Consider the following 6,000-nt stretch of genomic DNA (forward strand, 5'->3'; position numbering starts at 1 on the left):
TGTTAACAACTCTCCTCTCTCCTACCAGCTGAGATCACACCGTGGTCCTGCAGATAAAGCACTACAATCAGCTGCCGTTCCCCTGAGTCAGTTTTTTCCAGCATTTTCCCTCCTGGCTTTTTGTTTCCCTCACTTACATTACAACCTGTTTAGGGAGAGAACCACCGTCTATAATATTCCCCAAATGACCCTGATTTGAATGGGGGCCCCTTGGCACTACTAAAATACAAACAGCATCAGTTTAACACAAGATGAATTCTAACTCTGACTCGTAGCAGCAGCAAAGAGCAAGGGCTGGCAGCACTGAAGCGCGCACCGACCCCACTACCTGCAGCAATCACCCGGCAACCTAAACCTAAACCTGGGAGGGCTTTTCCAGCCTCACCTGCACAATGAACCAAACCGAGCACACCGCTCAATCCACTGCTGACTTATCTCAGCTACTGAGAAATAAGATCCCATCCACAATGAGAGACATTCTTCTCTACTCCTTCCAAGCAAAGGGATGACAGGCCTTCAACAGCTGCTGCTGCCAGAGGACGGCTCTCTGTCCAGGAAGCTCTTCAGGAGCCATGGCACATCAGACATACCGAGCAGACAGCACGTCTACTTCTGCTCCTTGACATCACAAAAATGAGAAAAGCCCATCTGACAATCAGTGACAGGACCAAAACAGCATGAAACGGAATCAGGGGAGGTTTAGGTTAGATACCAGGCAAAGGTTTTTCATCCCAAGAGAGGCTGGGCACTGAAACAGGCTCCCCAGGGAAGAGATCACAGCACCAAGTCTGATAAGAGTTCAAAACACAGTGGGATTCTTGGGGCTGTCCTGCACAGGGTCAGGAGTTGGACTCAATCCTGGTGGGCCCCTTCTAACTCAGCATATTCTATGATTTGGTGAAAACTGGGCAAACTGGTGGAGCGGAACCTGATAACTCCAGGTGCCCCCTCCCTAGCAATGATTTAACTTAGTTTTGCTCCTTAGATACTTATTGCGGAGAATATCTGCAATCATTTAAAAATAAGATAAGCAGTAGCATAACTCACAGCAGTGACATAGCAGAGAACAGTGGAGTCATCTTACTCAGTTGGGTGGGGGAAGATGTATTCAGATGCCAACTTATCTCCCGAGGGCTTTTTTACGTCCTAAGAAACCTGGACAGTTGTGTAGTTGCCAGTCTTCACACGTATGTGTAATTTTTAATCCTCTTTGCTTCTGAGACACACTTTTTCATCTCAGGGGTGAAAAAAACAACCTTAAAATCATAGAATATACTGAGTTGGAAGGGGCCCACAAGGATCATCAAGTTCAAGTCCTGTCCTGCACAGGACATCCCAAGAATTACACCATGTGCCCAAGAGCATTGTCCAAATGCTTCTTGAACCCCATCAGGCTTGCTGCTGTGATCTCTTCCCTGGGGAGCCTGTTCCAGTGCCCAACCACCCTCTGAGTGGAGTCTTTTCTTAACATCCAACCTAAACTTGCCCACACACTGCTGCAGGCCATTTCCTCGGGTCCAGTCACTGGTCACCACAGAGAAGAGTGTCTGCCCTGCTGCTTCCCCTCGTGAGGAAGCTGTAGACTGCAATAAGGTCTCCACTCAGTCTCCTTAAAAATGAACAAGCCAAGGGACTTCAGCCACTCCTCATTCATAGGGCTTTCTCTCAAGGCCATTCACACCTTCATGGCCCTCCTTTGGAGACTCTCTGACAGCTGAATGTCTTTTGTATATTGCAGCACCCAAAACTGCCTCCAGCACTCAAGGTGAGGCTGCCCCAGTGCAGAGCAGAGCAGGACAATCCCCTCCCTTGCCCAGCTGGCCATGCTGTGCCTGATGCCCCCAGGACAGGGTTGGCTCTCCTGGCTTTCAGGACACTGCTGACTCATGATCAACCTGCCATCAACCAGGACCCCCAGGTCCCTTTCCTGGCACTGCTTTCCAGTCTCTCCTTCCCCAGTCTGTACATGCAGGGTTGCCCTACCCCTGGTTATTGCATAGCTCACTGAAGGTGTTAAACACTGAGACAACTACAGCAGCTCGGCTCAAATCTGCCCTGTTTTTACCATTATTACATATAGCACAAGAGAGCTTTAACGCATTTTTAATGTGATAGCATCCTCCCCCTCTTGCTTTCCTTTTTCCTCCCACGTCCTCTACAAATCTTCTGTGGGAAAGCTTCCCTGTTTTACTATTGCTGTCGTTGAGATGTTGCAATTATTATCTGTAATTGTTTAAAAAAAAGCCAAACAAAAAAACAACAACGCCAAAACACACACTAGAACAAATCTGGCTCTCTTTGCCAACAACATCTGCTATCACAGAATGGATATATTTAATTTAAAACCTGCCCAATGTCTCTGTACATGACAGAACACTGACTGCAGGACAGGGAGAGGCCTAAACCCAGTATGTGCAGTCACATGGTGCACAAGGTAGATGATGTTAAACCTTACACATCCACACAAGTAGTCTTGGTTAAAAGACCACAAATAAATGGGGTAAGAAGAAAGATATGACATTTTATTTGTCAAGAGTAAATACCTTGTATTTATCACCTACAATCAGATCTCCCTCTGGCACAACATGTTTATTTTCATACTATTAGCCTAAAACACTAATCCTGAAATTTTAATTTTACACTCCATTTTATTTCAAATCATCAGCCTTTGCAATGGAATATTTTCGGTTTCTGCAAGATTATGCTGCAATATTTTCTTTTTTTGGAGGAGGTGGTGGGTGAGCCCCGCCGAGCAGCCCGCCTCCCCTCCCCCACCGCACACATCCACATCCACACTGCCAGGCTCGTGCGTCAGGGAGGGAGAAACGCCGTACGAATCCTCGTGGAGAACAGCACAGAGGCATGTTAAGGCAACACATAAAGGGCAGCCTTTATTCCGTCTAAACGCCGACTTTGAGGAATTAATATGCGAGCCGAACTTTTAGGGTGTGGCTTGGTGTTTTTGCCCCTCGTTGCGCCGTGCAGGATGCCTGCCCGAGAACCCAGCAACACACCACTAAATAGGTCAAGGGTCATTCGCTTTACATCACACCACACCGACATTCAGCCGCGCACCGAACCCACCTCAGCCCCACCGCCGAGACTCAACGCGCACCGCAAAATGGGGACCGTGCCCGGCCCGGTGACAGCGCCGGGGGCAGGGCGCCCGCCCGCCCCGCCGCCCCGGGGCTGGGCTCGCCGGCCCGGGACGTGCAACAGGTCGGCGGCCCCGCAGCTCCGGCCCCGAGGGGCTCCCCGCACCCCGGCCCCGCCGGCGGCCGCGGCGCTGGCAGCGAGGCCGGGGGCAGCGCGGCTCGGGGGGCTGGGCCCGGGGCGGGGGGCGAGCAGCGAACTTGTTTACCTACTTGGAAGTAAACTTCGGTGTAGGGGAGCGACCGGCCCCTCCGCCCGCTGCTGATTCAAGCCCTGGCGATGAATGGGATCCCCTCCCCCATCAGGCTCTGCAAACTCCACACTGGAGCGTGAATACCTCGCATTTCTCTCCCCCCCTCCCTGAGCAGTTATTATTTTTTTTTAATAACCCCCCCCCCATACATTAAAATACTGTCTCAGAAGTAGGGAGAAACTGCCCCCCTCCCCTCCCCCACGCCCCGGGGTCGCTCTGCCCGGGGGCAGCTGCAAAACACCCGCCACGGGTACGGCAGCCCCCCACACACACACATCACCTCGGCCCTGAGAAAACACCCCCAAAACCCCCAAACAGAACCCAAAACGTCCGGGCTGAGAAAACTTCGTCATAGCAAGCGGCAGTTGAGCGACCCCCTCCCCCCCGGGCGGGTCAGGCTGCAGAGGGGACGCCGGGGGGCAGCGGGCCCCGGGCTGGGCTGGGCTCGGGGGGCTGCGCCGGGAAGGACAAGCGTAAGAAAAGGGGGAAATTAAAAAAAGATAAATAATAATAATAATAATAATAATAAAAAAGACGGGGGGAAAAAGAAACCACAACAGGGTCCCCGGGATGAATAATCCGCCTCGGGAACTCACCTCGCGGCGCAGCGGGCGTTAAAGGCACAGCTCCCGCTCCCGCGGGCGGGGAGAGCCCCAACTTCTGCGGGGGGCGGCGGCGCTGCTGCTGGCGGAGACTTTCCCTCACTTGCCGCGCATGGTGCAACTCCTCTTCCCCCGGGGTCCCGGCCAGCCTGCCAGGAGGCTGCGAATCCCCCCTCGCCGCCGCCGCACACGCCTCCTCCCCCCCCTCCGCGCGCACGGGCGGCACAAGGAAGTCCCGGAGAGTGGGATGGGGGAAACGGAAAGTTTTGGGGCGGAATGGCGGTGAGGGGGGGCTGACGGGGCCGGTGCGGACGCGCGGCGGCGGCGGGAGCAGCGCCGAGGGGAAGCCTCAGCCGCGCCCGGGGCCGCCGCCACCGGGCGGGAGCGAGGGAGGGGACGGCGGGGGAGGGGGCGCACCGGGAGGGCCGGGGCGGCTGGGGGGCGAACGGGCCGCGCCCTCCCCCACCTGCCTCGGTCCCGCACGCCGGGACGCGCAGCTCGAGGAGGCGCCGCCGCCAACGCCCCCGGGGATGCCCCGGGGTGCCGCCAGCCCTCGCCCCGCCTGTGGTTATGTTGTGCTTTGACACCCCCCCCGCAACTGAAACCCGGTGACAAACCAGGCACGCACACAGGGAGGGCCGCCCTCCCCTCCCCCGCCCGCCGGGCAGCGCCGCGTTCCCCGGTGCCGGCCCGGCGCGCGGTGCCCGCGGCCGCCCTCCGTGCCCCGCGCGCTCGGCCCCGCGGCCGGTCCGGCCAAACTCAAGCGGCCCGCGCAGGGCCCCGCGGGGCGCGCTCCGGCGCCCGGGACGCGGCCGCTCGTCCCGCGCAGCGGCGCGGACGGACTGCCCGGGCGGCGCTGCGGGAGCGCGCCCCGCGCCGCCACCGCTGCCCCGGTCCGGGGCGGGCGGCGGTGCCCAGTCAGCGCCCCGGGGCGCGGGGGCCGGCGGGCTGTGAATCAGCACAAACGGGCTTTATCGCATCTCGCTGGGGCGCGACACCCACGGGCGGCAGCGCCGCGACTCTTTAGCCTCCAGCGCGCCCGTCCCACGCGTGTCCCCGCGTCCCGCCCGTGTCCCCCCCCACCCCGGGCGGATGATGCAACGCGGCTCCATGTGCTTCCCCTCCCCCGCTCGGCTCCGGTTTTTTTGCGCCTGGCGGGTCACCCGGCGGCTGATTGATTCTCCTTTCGCGCTGCGCCGTCACCCGGCGCTGGAAGGTAAATAACAAGCTGACATCATTACCGCGCTCCGCAGGGCTCCGCGCCGCTGCCGCTACCGCACCGCCGCGAGTAGCTGCGCACCGCCATCCGCCCGGCCCAGCCCCCGCCCGGCACGGCCGCCACCGCAGCCCGGCACCACCGCCAGGGGCCCGCCCGCTCGCCCGGGGCCGCCTGGATGCTTTTGGCGGCTTTCTTTCCCCTTCCCCTCCTCCACCCCTCTCCCCATCCCCCCGCCTCATGGCTAATGTCATGCAAATAATAAGATTATTGGGATGTTGCCGGGGTGTCTGCCTCGGTGGGCTCATCACGGTGACAGCCAGACTCAGGCGGCCCCAAAAGTCATATTTATTATTGGAGGTTTTTTCCATATGACCTTTCCACTCTTTTTTCTCCTCTGGTTTTATTTTGACATTAAAGGGAATTTCATGCTCGTTATACATTTAGCCCAAAGCCTACAAATGTGCTGTCACCCAGTATCCTAATGGAAAAATATGACATCACCCAAGTCAGGACAATGAAGATCATTGCTACATACATTCATATCTGTGTTGAAAGCAGAACTCTCGAAACACTGAGAAATGTTGCAGGCTGATGTGATTCATTTTCGTATGCAGAGCCTCGAGACTGCAGTGCAAGGCCATCTGCGCTCAGACAGACAGGCAGACACGTGTCTCCCTTTCCAAGTAAGCTCCCATTCGCCTTATTTTTCTCCAAATGCAAAACCTACATTGCGTTTTTATTACTCGGCAATGTAAACAAACAAAAAACACCCT

The 6,000-nt window shown here is 57.0% G+C and overlaps 1 protein-coding gene across 1 annotated transcript in view; it reads right to left on the reverse strand.

The window, feature by feature from the left end:
* Window positions 1–4,479, reverse strand: part of TBL1X (transducin beta like 1 X-linked) — a 195,190-nt gene extending 190,711 nt beyond the window's left edge. Inside the window, exon 1 of the mRNA XM_036381681.2 lies at window positions 4,003–4,479. The gene's annotated coding sequence lies outside the window, so the exon portion shown is untranslated. The remainder of the gene's footprint in view (window positions 1–4,002) is intronic.
* Between the last annotated feature and the right edge of the window lie 1,521 nt (window positions 4,480–6,000).

This window comes from Molothrus ater, chromosome 2 (assembly GCF_012460135.2).
Source record: "Molothrus ater isolate BHLD 08-10-18 breed brown headed cowbird chromosome 2, BPBGC_Mater_1.1, whole genome shotgun sequence".
Classification (NCBI taxonomy): domain Eukaryota; kingdom Metazoa; phylum Chordata; class Aves; order Passeriformes; family Icteridae; genus Molothrus; species Molothrus ater.